The sequence below is a fragment of the Rhinolophus ferrumequinum genome, chromosome 11 (assembly GCF_004115265.2).
Source record: "Rhinolophus ferrumequinum isolate MPI-CBG mRhiFer1 chromosome 11, mRhiFer1_v1.p, whole genome shotgun sequence".
Taxonomy (NCBI): Eukaryota; Metazoa; Chordata; class Mammalia; order Chiroptera; family Rhinolophidae; genus Rhinolophus; species Rhinolophus ferrumequinum.
In genome coordinates, this window is record NC_046294.1 from 24,278,889 (window position 1) to 24,297,855 (window position 18,967).

Genomic DNA, 18,967 nt, shown 5'->3' on the forward strand with positions numbered 1-18,967 from the left:
TGGCTGCAGTGTAGAGAATAAATTTAAAAAGACATGGGATGGGGAGAAGGGAAGGCTACCTTTTTTGAGCAGGTAAATGCTAATGTTATTCAGGGAGAAAAAGTGCAGGGGACCCCAACAACTAGCTCAGACACACACACACACACACACACACACACACACACACGGCTCTGCAGTTGTGCATGTCTGCAGTGTGTCACTGGTGGCTTGTCTGTGTCCTCCTTTCATTTCTGCATCTTCAGAGGCCAGCACAGTCCCTGACACAAAGCAGGCAATTAAGTGTTTGCTGATTGAATAAATGAATGAATGAGTGCCTGAATGAAAGGATGAAAGTATGAATGAACCAACAAATTATAGAGAACAAGGACCTCAGGAAGTATTAATGGAAAGGTCATGGGCTTTGGACCTTTCTTGCAGGCAGGAACCAGGAACCAGGCAGGACTTCCTTGCAATCACAGATCTAGATTTACTGGCTGTGGAAGCTTGAGCAAGTTACTGTACCACTCTGGGGTTGTTTCCTCATTTGTAAAAAAGAATAATATCTGCTCACAATATTATCATAAGGATCAAATAAACTGTATGTAAACTGCCAAGTGACTTTCTGGCACTAAACAAACATATCTCTGCCCCTTTCAATTTTGTTTTGCCCCCTCCCACCTGGTACCAGCATAGTGTTCCAGAAATACAGCCCAAGGAGAGAACTAGGAAGTAGAGACTCTACACCTTCACCGGAGACAAAGTAGAAGACAACTTTTTCAAACTTCCTTGTTAATAACGGGAAGAATTGGCCAATAGTCATTCCAGCACCTATCGAGTCACTAAATAGCAGTAATTTAAAAATACTTATTTGGAGAGAAAAGAAGTTCAAGCACTTAGAAAATTAACACAAAATAACATAAAACAATCTTTCCCAATCATGCTCATGCAAGCAGAAAGATGTTCAGACTGTCTGTCACCAAAAATTATCAACCGGAAAAATCATCATTGATTTCAACCGAGCCCCTTTTTCAATGGTGTCCCTGGGATTGAGCTGACAACAACGCGTCGGCAGTTCTTTTCCTCTGGTACAAGAACATGGGGGGATGGGCTTGATTCTTCTGTTGCCCAAGAGGCTGGTATTTGTTCTGGTTTCAATTCGTGGTCATTATAACGAATGCATCTTACAACACTGCTTTTCTCCCCAATTCATTTATACATTCTATTCAAAGGGACTGACAAAACAGTATAAATAACATTGAAATAAAAGGGAGAGAATAGGTAAGAGCAAGAAAGCAGAGGAGCCAACAACGGTAAGGATCACTCTGGTTCCTGGGACTGAGTGGATACAAAGTAAAGGTATCCATGTGCAAGGTGACGCACATGTGTTACCTCGGGTAGTTCTTACAATAACCCAGCGAGGGAAATACCGTCTGTCAGTGAATAAATGAATCGTTAGGAAGATGCTGCCAATTAAGCTATGACGAAACACTTGCATTTCAGAGATGTTAAAATGCCAAAGAAAATGTATGGCTAAGAATCAAGGAAACGTGGTATTCCTATCTCCATTTTATTGGTAAAGAAACTGAAAAATGGGGATATTAAGGAAGTTGCTGAAGGTCACTGGTCAGTAAGCTGAAGAATCAGGTTTTGAACTCAAGGGTCTGCCACCAAAGGTCTTAGGCGGACACTGTTTCCTAGTATGGAGCTTCCTGGCAGCTGTGGTAAAAATGGAGTTAGGCTGGCTTGCATAATTCTCATTATTTGGGAAGAAACACACTAGCTTCTCAGGCAAGCCAAAACTATTATTAGTACAAAACTCAAAGAAAAATTTCTTAGAGAGATTACATAAGGGGTAAATTGCAGACGATTCTGTTGAAACCTTCAAAACCAGTTAAAAGGCTAATATAAAAGCACAGCCTAGTGAAAACAATTTCCATCACTAAGGTCATGTGGTCCAAGAATATCACCTTCTCATAGTCTAGTACAATCCATAGGTAGAACTAAACAAATCCAGAGAAATAGAAATACGCTCCCTAAATTATCTTCCCTAAATCTCATTGATCTCCATCCAGTTTTTACTGGCAGTTGGTTTACTAGACATTCTCCAGTTCAAGACATTCTCCAGCAAAGACCTGAGGGAAAAATTTCTACTGATGATAAAATCTACCCATATAGTGATCCACTTATGAATTAGGAATTGGCTAGACACTCTTTGGGATTCAGCATACACCATCCTTTCCTCCAGAAAGAGTCTCCATAGCCTTGGTTTCAGCCTGACAGAGGCTTAGCAATAGTGAACCAGCAAGAAAGAAGCTGACACTTTCCTCAGCATTGTGCCCTGACAAAGCCCGGAGCACGGACTTAATTGCCTGGATCCTAAAACCAGCTCTAATACTCACTAGTTGGGTGATCCTGCAAAATAAAGATCATAATGTCATCTACCTCCCAGGGCTGTTGTAAAAACATAATGAGACAATTCACATCCAAGACCTAGTATGTCTGGCACATGGTGAGCACTCTATAAATGTTGGCTGATTTTCTTATTTGGGCAGATTTTTTTTAAGCAGATAATTTATTTAGCAATAGTAACACGTGGTCCCTTTGGGAGAAAAGGTTGCACAGGTGTGAACCATTTCGTTATTCAGGCATGAAGTAAAATGAAATGCCTCGGGACAGAGAGCAAACACATATAAAATGCCGCTTCAGTGATCCTGGATGCACTGTTTTGACGGAGGCAGCTTGGCATACGGAAGGAAAGAACCCAAGTTTAGAATCAGGCATTTGCTCAAATCCCTCACCTGCCATGCAGTCTCAGCCAGGCTGGTTAACCTCTTTGTATCCTGTTTATAAAATGCAGATGTTACCACCTACCATGCAGTGTTGTTGAAACAACTGGAAGTAATATGTGTAAAGTGCCTGGCACGCCACAGATGCTCGGTACGTAACAGACAGTATTATTACAGTAGCCTATCAAATTTTCTTTAAGTATCAATTTTCCTCTTTATTGAAAGAGGGGTCTATAAGAATGTTTTGTTTTCTTTTTTACTAAGCAAAAGAAAATAGCCATTTCTTATGAAAACATGAAGTACAATTGATTGCTGTTTAGAGACCAGGAAATATAGATATACACCTGTGTGTGTTTGTGTGTGTGTGTGTGTGTGTGTGTGTGTGTGTGTATGGAAAAACAATCTACCCTTCAACTCAATTTTAATGCTTCTTTTTTTCCCCAATCCATTTTAAAATACCCCAGCAAAGCAATTTCACTGTAGAAAAATTAGAAAATTGAGATCAAATAAAAGGAAGAAAATTAGTCTCCCATAATCCCACTGTGCAGAGATAACTAGTTACACATGGCATTTTGGTGCCTACCTTTCCAGAATGTTTTTCTCTGCATGTAAACATATTAATGGAAATTCATCTTTAATAATCCGACACAGCAAAAACCAGAAATTCCATTTCCTTCAGAATCATCTCTGCCTGCACCAAGCTTTGCAAGGAACAAACTGTAAATGCTTCAGAGGGATTTTTGTTTATGTATTTATTTAGCAGAAGCCCATAGGTATGGGATTTATTTTTAATTAGACATACTTTCCCAAGGCCTACAGCCTCCCCAATATGCACAAATCTCCCTGTGACCAACAATAGGTAACCAGGTACCAAGCAGACAAATGCACACACAGTCACAATAAGTGCCCAAGCCAAATATACTCAATATTCATGTACTCCAGTAAGCTAAAGACACGATTGAATGTATTAGCGCTTATATACCATGCCATGTTTTTAAGCATGCCATGTTTAAATGGCTCTGACATGCCAGGAACCCATTAACTTACCTCTCACGTACACGACCATGTGAGTCCAACAAATCAAATTTATTTTCCATCCCATATCCCCACCCTCACAACGCCAAGCAGCCAACTTGGGTTGGGCTGTGTGTAGTAATTGGTTCTGGAACATTTCAAAATCAGGTATGTGCATGCTCGGCCACCTCCCTGCCCCCATCTTTTATCAGTCTCTGTTCTCCCACCTCCTCCCATCAAGAGGTGCTCCTGAGAAGCAATTTTCAAATTCCACTCCAGTAGACCTGAGGTCCCTCCCTGGGGCCAGTGAGCATTCGGGATTAATTATTTGCTTTGTTTGAGAGATACAGGGGGCCCCCGTCCAAGGTAGCCATGATCAGTGAGTGTTCATACATTTCAATCACTTTCTTTGAAAGGAATTGCTCTCATGAAGAGCAGGGAGTGTGATGAGGAACCTAAAAGATATACCGTGGCTTTTGCTAAGGGAGAAAAGAAATAAAGATAAAAGGAGCATGTGGGATGAAGGCGATTTCTACAAGCTGAACAAGGGGAAAGACTGATGCATGGTTCTGATGCAGGCCATGAATCAGAATCAGTATTCCATATCCTCCAGGATACTGGTTTTTCAACTCCTCACCCTTTTTATAGTGACAAATAAAAAAGCAATATGTTATGCTGCTAACAGGACAGTGTTGCACCAAGCAAAACCTCCTGGGCTGAACATCACAAGACAGGTTTCTGTGAGACAGAGCACAGCCAAGCAGCCAAAGGCAATGTGACATTTGGTGGCAGATCTGTCGGGTAATGGCTCCAAATGCATATGATCGTTTCCAAAGGAGTTGACACAAAGCCCCCCTCAGAAAGACCTGCCACGTACACCTCCTCTCCCCAAAACACGTACAATAGAGGAAGCTGAGGTCTGAAGGGGAGCGGCCGGACGACAGATGCAAATGAAGACAGATGTGAATCCCACTGCCCCACAAAGTTAGAAATAGCCGTGTCTGAGCTCAGTGGGTGAAGCCCGGCATCTTTTCACACTATCATCAAGTCAAGCTGCTGTGAAGTGGAAATAAACTCTCCACTAGCACCCAAATGCCCAAATTTATAAATGCAGTTCATTAAAAAAGCCCTCATAGCAGCTGGTAATTGCAATCAAAACTGGGCGATTTAGGATTATAAAAAGCAATATAAGTAATAACCCTGTTGTTTAAAAGCTTGACACTCCTCGTCTTGCCATTCCTGCCATCCCAACTGTCACTTTCAGATGTCACCATTTCCCAAATTCGAAGTCTTATGCTTTCAAGTTTAACAGTGTTCATTCTACACTTTACCTAAATCTATGTACGATTTCCCATGGGAGAGAAAAGCATAGCCCGGTGGGCACCTCCAATCCTCATCCAACTACAGCAGGAAAGTGACACCTGTCACTTGATCAGCACAACTGTTAGTGAAAAACACCCCTGGGTAGGGGCCACCTGCCCTTTTTCTTTTTCGATCACCCTGTTTTCCAGATGTCTGTACTCTGAATATTACCGGTCCTTCAAACAGAGCCAACCAATGATTTTTCTCAAGTCCTGCTGTATGCCAGGCACCATTTGTGAGCATCTGAGACGGGACCATTCTAGCACAGCTCCCCTCAGATACCCTCATCCCTATTTGTAGCTGGTCCTACCTCACCAAACGGAACCTTCCTATAAGTGAAGATTTTGCCTGAAGTTTTTCTGATTCTTGGATCTCTTACTAATTAGGATTCTTTTCTAATTAATCTAGAACTATCCTTCATCCCTTATGACCTGAAGCCATCCAACTGCCCAAAGCAATGTGCTTACCCTCAGTCCCATTCCTAACATTGGCAGATACAGGGGCAAGAGTACAAAACGGAGGCCCACGTGCCATAAGTGTAAGTATTTAAAAGTTCTAAATCAAGCTGGCAAATTATTAAATAAAGTATGTTCTATCCTATGTTGATACTGATTCCCTCATAATGACCTAGAAAGCCAGCTTCAGACACAGAAAACTTACTCTGGCCCTTGGTCCCTGGTCTGCAGCTGGCCCCACCTTCTTTTCTCACCCCCCAGCTCCATCCCACACCACAAGCAGCTTCATGCTAATGGAAATGATGAAATCCTTCTCTCTCAGCCACTTTGAACAGTCATTTCTTTGTCATCTCTTGGGCCTATGGGTGCACACACTGGTGTCATAGTCGGTCCTTGGGAGGAATGAATAAGGCCCACACAGGCTATGGAAGCAGATGTGGACAGGGAATTCCAGGGTCCTGGGTACCCAGACATTGACACGTATTCTAGACTCTAGAAGGGAGGGAATGGGCTCTGGGTGCTCTGGCCCCTTAGCCCTGCATACCCCTGCCCTCATGGAGTCGTGCAGACCAAGGAGGCTAGAGTGGGGTCCTTATTGCCCGGGCCTAAAGATGGTCCCACTCATCTTTTTTTTTTTTTTAATTGGAATAAAGTTTATTATCTCTTACAAACCAGTAAGCAGATTTAGAAGATGCTTAATAGAAAAATTGGTTTAGGATATGAGTTAGCAGTTCACAGAAAAATAAAAAATTGCTGAAGTACTCTTAGATGTTAAACTTAACCAATAATTAAAGACATACAGATAATAACAATAATGAAAATCTTTTTGTGTGTTTGTGCGTGTTTCATGCAGTCAAAAATTAAAACAAAACAAAACAAACAAACAAACAAAAGAACCTCGTGCTGTCAGAGATGTAGGAGAAATGTTCTCCATTCATTCTTGATGAGAACATCAATTCAAACAAATTTTGGGATGTCTTGTAGTAATATACATTAAAATTTATGACATCTTACACTTTGACTCAGAAATTCCACTTTTAGAACTTTATCCTGCAGGTATTTGTACAAATATATTCTTTCCAATCTTATTTTCAGTAGAGAAAAATTAGAAACATTACTACAAATGACTCCCAATATAGAATTGGTGAAATGAATTATGATCTGAGCATACAGTAGGATAATATGCACTCACTAAAAGAAGTAAGACAAAATTATATCTAGAAAGATGGAAAAGGTATGTTTTAAAAAGGAAAAAAGTGCCAGGACAATATGTTTAGCATCTTTATTGTTTTTTTATAAGGTGTGCATCTCGAGATACATATCTATTTGGCATACACATCAACAATTTCTAGAAAATGTTCACCAATTTATTTATTTGGAGGGAGGAGTGGAAAGAAGGGCATGAGGGACTTGCTTTCTCTGTATCTCCTTCACATTTAAGTTGTTTCCACACCAAAGCTATCTGCTTCCAACCTTGTTTTCTTTCCATTACACCATATTAAAAGATGGTACCACTCATCTTTGTAAGCATATCCTATTCCTCTTTCAAAATCTCAGAAGAACTCACCACCTCCAGGAGGTCTTCCCTGACCAGCCACCCCCGAAATCCAGTAGGCTCAATGAATGCTTATTAAGTGAATTTTAATAAGCATGGATTCCTTGTAATATAGACTGAGCTGGTGTGTATTAATCTTTCCCAATAGAGACGTAGATCCTTGTGAGACACATTAAACTGAAATGCCACAAACTCCTGGGTTCATTACCACGTACCTGGGAATCAAGGTTTGCAGCTGAGAAGTCTACTGAACTAGCCTTCTTTTGGATAAGAGGTCCAGATGCGTTTGTAAGAAGATATTAAAAGCCACTTCTATGGTCTGAGTTGTTGAGGTGACTCAAGGCAAAACCATTCAACAGCTGCCAAGAACCTTCATATCTTAGACCACCTTGGCAGGTCCTGCCAAGAAACTGAGTTGCCAGTTCTGCCAGCTTGAGCCCATCACCCACCTCCAGGGGGAAGAACTCATTGGGAGGGTGAAGATATTTTCTATGGAGAAGAGTTATCAGTGTGCCACATATTTCAACATACCCCATCCCCACCCCTGGAGAGGGGCTGAAGTCCTTTCCTCACTTGGTAAAATGAGATGCCTGAGCAATAGGAAACTCAGAGAACCATCCAAAGTACCTCACAAGGAGCCAGCAATTGTGCCCCTGTCAACCCAGAAGGTTCTGATGTCAAAATACAACATCGGGTAAGATCGTTCCTCATCCCTGATCCTTGACCTTCCTCTCCTGCATCCTCAATTCCTGTCACTTTAGCAGTAAAAGAGGGGTGAAGGGGAACAAGAAGTAGAGATGAAACCCATTACACATCCCTCTTCCCCAGTCCAAGGGAGGCCTGAGGTGGGCGTGGAGAGAAGTTTTAAATTGGGTGAGAGTTCTAAATTGGACTGAAATTTTTTCAATTGGACTTTGATAATGACATTGGACTGAGATTTTTAATACAGTCCAGTGGGAAAAGAGACTATCAGGTTATTATCTGAGAGTGGCTAGAAAAGCTAAGGGGCTGAAAGGGAAGGATATGAGAAAGAGCAAAGTTGTTTCCTACACGTGCCCTACCAAGTTCGGCGTGTTCAATAAACCAATATATTTTCATTAACTCATGTGTATAAAACCCCTCGGTTGCTGAAGGCATGCGTGGACCATTATGACATTCTCATGACCCCCACCTCCAACACACCATCAGCTGCCCTTGGGGGGGAAATAAATTAGGTCATCGATTTGAGTTTTATAAGATGGAGAAAGTCATTTAGTTCCCGGCTCAAATTATAAGTTACCTATTAAACTGACTTTAGTTTTACCTCTTTTCATTTTAAATCCACATATATCATGAAGACTATCAGCCAGCTAAAGAGAACGCCCTCTGGTTAGTCATTAAATACCTTTATCTTCCCCGCAACTCACTGGTCTTTCCCTTTTCCTAAACGATGTCTTCTTTATCATGACCATCACTCACTCACAGGTCCGACTACTGGTGACCTGGTGAACATTTCTTCCTGCAGTATATGACAGAGTTTCAGCTGAACATGTTTGTGAAGAAGAAACCTTTTTGCTCCCTAAAATCTGTTTGGAAGACCTCTTTCCCCTACTACTTCCAACAAATATTTTGCAAAATGAACTCTAAAAAAAAAAAAAAACGAACATAAGTACCCCAATTACTTGGCATGGAATTAACCAATAGCCTTGTGACTTCTGTGGTTTTTCCAGAACCTTTGGTACATTTAGGAAAAAGCTCTCAGAAGCAACACATTTTCAAATAACTTTACTGGCTGCCCCTAAATTATGCAGACACACTCTACTCATAAAATAATTAGAGAATCAGCATTTTTCTGCCTATGATTTTAACAGAAGTAAAGTTAACTGGAATTCTACTATGAAGTTAGTTCAAATACTCAGACACCACAAGGCAAACAGGAAATCAATACTGAATGGTGTCTATATGATTGCTTTTTTCCCTACATGAAGCCTTGCTTTCTCCTGACCTGGCAGTGATGTCCAAAAGAATTTTTTGTAAGGATGGAAATACTTTATATCTGCACTGTCCAATATCACAGCCATTGGGCATACATAGCTAGTGGGAACTTGCAATGTAGCGAGTGCCACCAAGGCACTGAATTCTTAATTTTATTTATGTTTAAATAGTCAAATGTAACGTGTGGCTACCATTTTGGACCGCACAGTTCATTTATTATTGTTGGCAATCCAGAGAATTCCCTTGGAGAATGAGTCCTTGTGGCTAACCAAGCTTTCTGGAAAACTAAGCAACAATCTCCAAATCTTTGTTTTGCCAAATGGTCTTCAATTTTTCTGTAAGCAGCAATTCTTTTTTATCTCATTTCTCCTTTCTTTTCAGAAGATATTTCTTCTATGACAATGCCACTGCTTTAGACATTAGAAAAGATGCCTTTCTTAAATGATTTAACAAAAAACAATACAATACACCCATATACCTTCTTCGACCACGTCTACTGAGCATAATTTAATCTTTCCTGCAGGTCTCAGGGTCAGTGTTATGAACACAGGCTATCAGACTCCGAAGAAACACATCAATTACAATAATGCATCTTAATGCAATGAAGTCCTCAGGGTCACTGGGCACAGTGGGGCTATTTAAACCTACCCCAGGCAAAGGTTCTTATATCTTTCTGTCACATCTGTTGCCTAGCTATTAATGTCAAGCCTGATTACCGACACGGTGTCTGCCTGTATTCATGTATTGCCTGGCTTATTTCAAAAAGGTAGTTGCGTATATCAGTGGTAGCCTCTTTTCCCATCTCGTTTGTTGCCTCTAATGTGTTAACATTGGGATGCCAGAACTGGAGTGAGTTAGAAATGTCTGTAAAGTAACAATAGTTAGGGTATGAAGATTTCTCAGTAAACTTCAGTTCGAATGCCAGAATTTTTTTTTATATCTAATTCATCAGCTCAGAGCCTCTTCTGCTTACTTCTTGGTTCCAGGCAGACAGCTTGCATAATAGCTGTTAGCAGATAGGTCACGTCTTAGTTTTCTGCTGGAAGGGAACTTATTCTTGCCCTTACTTGTTATTTAACGTTCTTATTCAGTATTACTTGTTTCTGCAAGTAGAATATAAACATTTTGATAACAGAGGAGTAAAAAGCTAGGGGAATAGAGAGAGGAAAGAATGTGCTTATCTTACTTGCATTCCCTATAATATTTTGCCCTGCACCATTCACCTAGAAAAAATCGACTGGATGTTGAATGACCTTATACTGTGTTTTCCTTTTAAGTTGATGTTCATATAGCTTAAGCATAATAAAAATGGTTTTCAAAGTTAAACCTTACTTAAAGCAGAAACTGCAGGTGATCATCAATGATTAAGTATTAATATTGTTAGTTATTTTTAACCTGATTTGTTAGGAACTTAAGGTGAATCTTAATCCCCTTGGCCATATTCAATTATAGTCATCATATGATTAAATGCTTGTCACCTCTGACAACTCCTGCTTTTGAGCCCCGAAAAAGTGACCCAGGAAAATTCTAGAATTTCCTGAACAAAACAGAACTAAACTCGTGAAATTCCAGAAAGGAACCCAACACTTTAGGAGCATCTCCCAAGCAGCCTCAATTATGAGGGGAAAATTACATCTCTGATTCCAGATACCATATTTCTATGAATGTGTCCTAGGAGTGAATCAGCTCTTTTAGCCAGCCATATCACACTGAACTTATAATCAACTAGAAGCTCTCCCTCCTACATTCTCACTTTGAAAACTACCACTCTCCATTCCCTACCCTTGCCAGTCATCCTAAGATTTGGAGGAGGAAGCTGAAACTAAAACCCTCTCCAGAAAAACTCAGAGACCCTCCCATCCTTGCAGATGTTCTTTACAGAAATAATATGACTCCTCCACAAAAATCTCAAATTTTCACAGCTCTGCAATTCACTGACACTCTCAGTGTCTTGTTTTCTTCATCTATCCTGTGACATTTGCAAGGATCCAGCTTCGACCTGAAAGAGCAGTGCTATCCTATGTGAGCCATTCAGAGCAAGCATGTGGCTTCCCAGGATATAATCTTCATCAAAAGAATCTTAAAAGTGCAAGTCCAGCTGGAAAGATTCCTTTTTAAAGCATAAGCATGAGTCTAGTCTGGCCAGGTCTGAGTCACTGGAATGAACAGTAGAAAGTGTGCAGGAAAAACTCCCCCTCCATAAAACGATTAGACAGAGGTGCTGGCCCCACATCCTACCTACCTCACCGCAGCCTCCAGGTTCTTGCAAAGCAGGAAGATCCATGAAGGGAAAGACATGCAGAGAGGGGCAAGAGGCCCACGAAGAAATGCCTAATGGGAAGAACTATAGGGCAAGAGGTAAAAGCAGCTCATCAATAGCCAATTACCACAGGGTTTCTGGTGTCGGGACAAGATGGAGTAAGCTTCCCTCCCATAGTGGGGTGGTTCTCATGGACATCTCCCTTTTCTTGTTGTTTGCTCCCTCATTTCACCTATTCCCTGGCTATGAGGAGAAGGGCAGGACAATGAAAGGATTAGTAACATGAAGAGAACTGGGTAAAGGAAAACTATTTTTAAAGTCTGTGAGTTTGGGGGCTATCTTTTTTTCCTTTAAACTAAAGGGGACCTTCTCTTTTATTGGAATCTTTGATTTAGAAGTAGCATAGCATGATGGGAAAAACATTGGTTTTTGGAGGCAGGCAGACGGGGGCCAAATTCTATTACAGTATGATATCTTGGCCAAATCACTTGATGTCTTGGCCTCAGTTTCCTCCTATGATATTGTGAGAGAAGGCAAGAAAAATATATGTAAAATGCCTAGGACTAATGGTAGGCACTCAATAAATGATAACTAGTTAGTCTTGAATTCTACAGGAGCCCCAGTGAAGTCTAAAAGAGTGGTAAGGAAGGAAAGGCCAGCTGTTTGGACACCTGTCCAAGGGGAAGGAAGGTCTTTGCTTCTGAGGTTTTTTTAAGATTGTCGAGTTTAGTTCCCTAAGCTGGGATAAGTTCTGGAGAGAAGCTTGGTCTTCTTCCACTGAAAAATGTGATGGGTGGAGAAAGAAGACATTTCTGTTTTGTTCCAGACAAGAGCAGAACAACAGTTCCTTAAACAACCCTTCAGCTACAAAGCAAATTAACTCAGAGACTGAACAGAATTTAATGACACTTATGCACGATGATAAATTTGTCACAATGTGTGCAATACATAGAAATAATGTAGAGGAAAATGGCCATATGTTAGAGAAAATTCAGGAAACAAACAGTTCTTTATGTGCCTGTGGATGCTTGTAAATATATTCAGGTTGGTTTTTTATGTTGTCCTCTTGTAAATAGTTAAGTCAAGCGTATAACACTTTATGCGTTCCCTGGGGCAATTTCCACTTTCGCTTTGTAAAATCTATTTGCTCATAGGTTCCATCTCCCCATCTAATGGTATGAATTCCTTGAGGGAAAATTCATGTCTTCTTCCTTTTTGAATCCTCAGTGAATTGTACGCAGTAGGCCCATGCAGGCAATTATTCAAAAGGAACTTAATGGCTTATATCTATAAACCTGAGGGTGTGTGTGTGTGTGTGTGTGTGTGTGTTTGTCTAAAAATTATATTGTTTTATTACTACCAGTAGCAGTAGCCTTCATGGGGTGATGGGTGCCCTGGGCTCAGGGTAGGTGTGGGCTGTGAAGAATAAATGAAGATTGGGAGGCTGAAAGAATAAATGGAGGTTTGAAGTCCAGATCCAAGGGTTCCTCAGATTTGCTTGTGGGAATGGCCAGCTGTGATGAAGGAGTCATACCAAGCCACACCTATGACACTTAATAAGATTAAGAAATGTTTGGAATTTTAGCTGCCCATCATAATTGAGGTCCAGTTTCTTCATCATATGGTCAAAGACACCAGGGTGCTTCTGGTTCTTTGCGAAGAAAGCCAGTTCTGCATTTATGAAGTTTCGGAACTTCCTGTTGGGGAGTTTATCATTGTTCTGACCCTCTGCAGCACATTTCTGGAAAACAGCAATCAGGGACTCAGTGAACTGCCACGTCTCCGTGGGGCTAGAGATTTTCACCATGTTGGAGTTGAGCAAAGAACCAGAGGCTGTGCCTAAGAACTGCACAGAGAGCTCTCCTGAGCGTTTTCTAAGCACGGTTTCTTTGCTTGCATCTAGACTGAAAGCCCATACGTGCCCATCTTCCTCCCAGGTGGCTAAGTGGCTGCGTAACAGGTGATTTTCTTATGTATATATCTTTCTGCATCTTCAAGATAAAGAAGTTTTTGAAATTATAACTTGATGAGTTTTTCAGTTATCAGACTGAGTAACCTCTGAAATCCTCACTAAGGAATAGCTACGAGCGCACCATTAAACCATGTCCCCATCAAGCCACTGAAGCAGCTTTGCAAATAGCTATTTGCTCAAGACAAACAGTCATGTATGGCTACTGGGTTGGCAAGAAGGCTGACTTCATCTACTTCTCTCACCTAGGTGTGCTTTCTGCAAGAATCGGAGCCTGGGAGTTGAAAATTGGTGAGCCAGTCAATGACTTAGGGTTTGTTTTCAAGGCTGTCTTATTTCGCTCAAACCCATTATCTTCTTACTCTTCCAGACTATTATTTTATCTGACATATCACAGAGTCATCTGGTTACCCTAGGACACCCAGAGATACGGTGCCCACAAACCACCTGATGTTTGTGATTTTGGCGAGAAGAGGATGTGACGGTGAGTTCAGAGAAATGGATAAGAGATGGGGTTTCAAAAGCACCGGACAAAAGGCACATTGGCAGACACGTGCCATGGCAAAATTGGGCTTGGTAGCTTCACATGCCCAATTACCAACAATAGAGAGTCACAGAAAACTGGTCATTTCTAGACTTTCTTGATAGGAACTGAGAATTATGGGGTGGGAATAAATGTCTCCTCCTTGGCAGCCTGACCCAGCTTTGGATGGCCCCAGTGGTCTCGTTTGCTTCCCTCTCCTTTGCCCCACGAACCTTCTCCCATCAGTTTCTGGTTAATAAATGAGAATCCTCCTCTGCCATTTGAAGCCGTTACTCAATCCACCATTACTGAGATTGAAAAGTGAGCTCCAAAGAGAAAAAGGGAAGAGGAATCGGGATTCATTTAAAAAAAAAATACCTAGAGATAACATACAGGACAATGTTGAAAAGCAAATTTTCCAAACAGTTTCTTGGTTTTAAACCTACTGTAAGATAATAATATGTGTTTATTATTGGCATTTTGGGGGTGAAAGGAAAACTAGAAGGAAGAAAAAAATACCAATAGGCCAGAGACAATTACGGTTAACTTTTTATTCCAATTTGAGATCAGACTTGAGTTCTACTTTTTCAGTAAAACCAAAAATTAACTGCCTCTCTAACATTTGAAGGTTTATTCTTTGATACTGATTTTTACATCGCTAAGTGTGAGTAGAGGTGGGCAACAAGATAAAAATCAAAGTGAGTTACTAAGAAAAAAAAGGGGGACCAGAGAAAATTCTTGGGACCAAGTTGCTTCTTCTGAAATGTTTTTGAAAGGTATTAATATTTTCAGATTACCTAAACATGGCTGCCACTGAGGAGAAATTTCATCAAGACTGTACCCAGAAATCTATGAAAGTTTTATCTTTTCTCTGCAAAGCTGTTTTCGAAGTTCATAGACAAGGGACAAGCAGGGAGCCACAAGAAAGCACTTTCAAGCATGCCAACACTTTTTTCAGGCACTCAAGAAGAGTGGGGAAATAACCACCTAAAAACATATTATCATCAGATTTGTTTGGAACCACAAAAGACCCCAAATAGCCAAAGCAATCTTAAGAAAAAAGAACAATGCTGGAGGTATCACACTCCCTGACTTTAGCTTGTACTACAGGACAACAATAATCAAAACAGCATGGTATTGGCAGAAAAACAGACACGTAGACCAATGGAATAGAATTGAGAAGCCAGAAATAAAACCACATAAATATGGACAGATAATTTTTGAAAAAGAAGCAAAAAACATACAATGGAGAAAAGACAGCCTCTTCAATAAATGGTGCTGGGAGAATTGGAAAGCCACATGCAAAAGAGTGAAACTGGACTGCTATCTGTCACCATGTACCAAAATTAATTCAAAATGGATTAAAGACTTAAGCATAAGACCTGAAACAATAAACTGCATAGAAGAAAACATAGGTACCAAACTTATGGACCTTGGGTTCAAGGAACATTTTATGAATTTGATTCCAAAGGCAAGGGAAGTAAAAGCTAAAATAAATGAATGGGACTATATCAAACTTAAAAGCTTCTGCACAGCAAAAGAAACCATCGACAAAATAAAGAGGCAACCAACTGAATGGGAGAAGATTTTTGCAAACAGTGCCTCCGATAAGGGGCTAATATCCAAAATATACAAGAAACTCATGCAACTCAACAACAACAAAACAACCCAATTGAAAAATGGGCAGAGGACCTCAAGAGACATTTCTCCAAAGAGGACATACAAATGGCAAATAGACATATGAAAAAATGCTCAACATCACTAATCCTCAGAGAAATGCAAATAAAAACCACAATGAGATATCGCCTCACCCCAGTTAGAATGGCTATCATCAACAACACAAATAGTAACAAGTGTTGGAGAGGCTGTGGAGAAAAAGGAACCCTCATACACTGTTGGTGGGAATGCAGACTGGTGCAACCGCTATGAAAGGCAGTGTGGAGGTTCTTCAAAAAATTACAAATAGAATTACCGTATTACCCAGCAATCCCTCTCCTGGGTATCTACCCAAAAAATCTGAAAACATTTATCCATAAAGACATGTATGCTCAAATGTTCATTGCAGCTTTATTTACGGTGGCCAAGACATGGAAACAACTAAAATGTTCTTCAATTGATGAATGGATAAAGAAGTTGTGGTATATATACACAATGGAATACTATTCAGCGGTAAGAAAAGATGAAATAGGACCATTTGCGACAACGTGGGTGGATCTTGAGATTATAATGCTAAGCAAAATAAGTCAGACAGAAAAAGCAGAGAACCATATGATTTCAATGATATGTGGTATATAAACAGAAAACAACAAAAGAACAAGACAACAAAAGAACAAGACAACAAAAGAAAAGAAATGAGAAACAAAAACTCATCGACACAGACAACAGTTTAGTGGTTACCAGAGGGTAAGGGGGGAGGGGGGTCGTAGATGAAGGTAAAGGGGATCAAACATATGGTGATGGAAGGAGAACTGACTCTGGATGGTGAACACACAATGGGATTTATAGATGATGTAATACAGAATTGTACACCTGAAATCTATGTAACTTTACTAACAATTGTCACCCCAATAAACTTTAATTAAAACATATATATTAAGCTAGTTCTAAAGTACAACAGTATAAACAATATCTGATTCAACCTATCGTCATCACAGACCTGCAACCTCCTTTACTGTAAAACATCCTGAACTGTGTCTCTATCCAATACCAATGTGACATGAAAAACATCTTCAAGTCAACAGAGATGCCAAGAAACACATCTCATGTCAAGTCTATAGGAGAAAAGAAATGTATTGCCACTGCAGCAAGGAAATAAACTTGAAAAGATAAAAGCATACAGTATTGAGGATAAGGCTCAGGAATGGGAAGAACTGCAACTCTGGCATTCGTGTTTCTGAGTACACATTTATAGCTGTGGCACAAGCAGCATCTATCAACTAATGGAGCTTTAAGTTCAGAAATACCTGCAAAAGATACTTCCTCTGATGTGTTTTTTTAAATAAATTATGATGCAAAAGCAAGTTCTGGAAAAGGTTTTCCTCATCTTGTAATTATACTTTTGGTTTCACAAAATACAGGACAAACATCATCTACAACTGTGCCCATGCTCTCACACGTCTCCATTCCTTTGCTCACAAGATCTCCTCTCTCTTGAATGTTCGTTCTCAGCTCATCCAACAGCGAGCTCAATTCATACAGCAAGTACTCCGCAAAGCCTTCTCTAACCTCCTCCTTTCCCAACTCAGGAAGACCTGAACACTGCCTCCCCTCAAGTTCCCACAGCATTTTCTGCGTACTCACTATCACTTCACTTTACTCTTGCATTTAGTCAACCACATCTTTTTTAAGTCTTAATATGTGCCAAGCATTATTCTAGGCACTGGGGGTACAATGATGTCAACACAGACAAAGTACCTGGAGTTTATACTCTTGGAGTTTATATTATAGAGATGAACACAAGCAATGAAATAAAATATAATATAATGCCACGTAGTAATTAGTGCTATGAAAAAAAAGTAAGCAAAGTATACTAAAACTGAGTGTGTATGCGTGTGTGTGCGTGTGTGCACATGCACGTGCACACAAAACAGAAAATGTGCTGGTCATCTTCTTAAGAAGCTACTTGTCATATAGTCCAAATGTAATAAATAAATATTGATAAGATGGATGGATGGATGGATGGATGGATGAGTAGACAGATGCATGGATAGACAAATGAATGGATATCCTAAATATCAAGAAGGTATTTTAAAGAGTAAATCCTTAAAGAATGTGTAATAGTTTCACTTGTGAGTGGAGGTGCAGATGTCACAATTTGTCTCGACCATCACCACGTCATTCCCATACAGACAGGGCAGTACTGACATATCACCACATATAGATTCTTGTCCTTGCCCTATCAGCCTTTGCTCCAGGCCAACAAATATCCTTCAGGCTTCCAGGGTATATGCTCATTCTTGCCTCTGTGCCTTTCCTCCTGTATTTCCTTCTGTCTTGCACACTCCCTTTCCTCACACACCAAGCCAAAGTTCTTTTCCTTCAGGACTGAGCTCAAGCTTCACCTCCTCCTTTCCTGGCAAGACTGAGCTGCCACAAGAAGCTCCCTGTGGTACATCTCCATCACAGCATTTTCCCAATGATTGCATGTCTTCCTCCCCAACTGTGACGGCCAGCTTCCAAGATAGTCCACAAGGATCCCCACTTCCTGGTGGCCATGCCTGTATAGTCACCTCCCATACTGAATCAGGGTCCAGTTGTGAGACTGATAGAATATAGCAGAAGTCACAGTGTTTGGCTTCTGAGGCTGTCCTAAAAGGCACTGAAGTTTCTGGCTTGGCCTCTTGGATAACGTGCTCTGAAGAAAGCCAGCCACCATCTTGTAAAGACACTCAAGCAGTGCCATGGAGATGCCCATGTGGAGAAGACCCAACCTGCCGGTCATATCAGTGAGACACCTTAGACAGGCATCTTCCGGCCCGATCAAAGCTTCAGATGACTGCAGTTTTGACCAGTATTTTGGCTACAAACTCATGAGAGACCAAAGAAGAACCACCTAGCCAGAGTGATCCTTAATTCCTGACCCACAGAAACTGTGAGAGATAAGTAATATCTATCACAGTTTTAAGCCACTAAGTGTTGGGTAATTTGTTGCAAAGGAAGAGATAACTAATACAGCAACTAACAGCTAAGTTCTTTGAAGACTGAGTACCTGAGTACCCCTTCCTCCCTGACGTACCTACAGGAATGCCTAGTACAGAGCAGGAGCTCCAAAAATATTCAATGAATCAATGAATGGGGCTTTGTTTTTTTAACTGACATTTACTGAATCCTGATTTTGCCAGGCACTGTCCTAAGAACTTTATATCTGTTATCTTATTTAATCCTATGCAATAGAATAAAGTATTAACAATGAGAAAACTGAAGCACAAGGAGATTAAACAACTTGCTTAAGATGGCACAGTCGGCAAATAATGGAGCCAAGATTTCAACCCAAGCATCTGAATCCATTCTTAGCTACTATGTAAAATTATTTTTTGGTGATCACCTACTTAGGGAAAAAGACCTATCTAATTCATCTCTGTATCCCTCGT

At 40.5% G+C, this 18,967-nt stretch overlaps 1 protein-coding gene across 1 annotated transcript in view; it reads right to left on the reverse strand.

The window, feature by feature from the left end:
* Positions 1-18,967, reverse strand: part of KIAA1549L (KIAA1549 like) — a 256,683-nt gene that overhangs the window by 180,515 nt on the left and 57,201 nt on the right.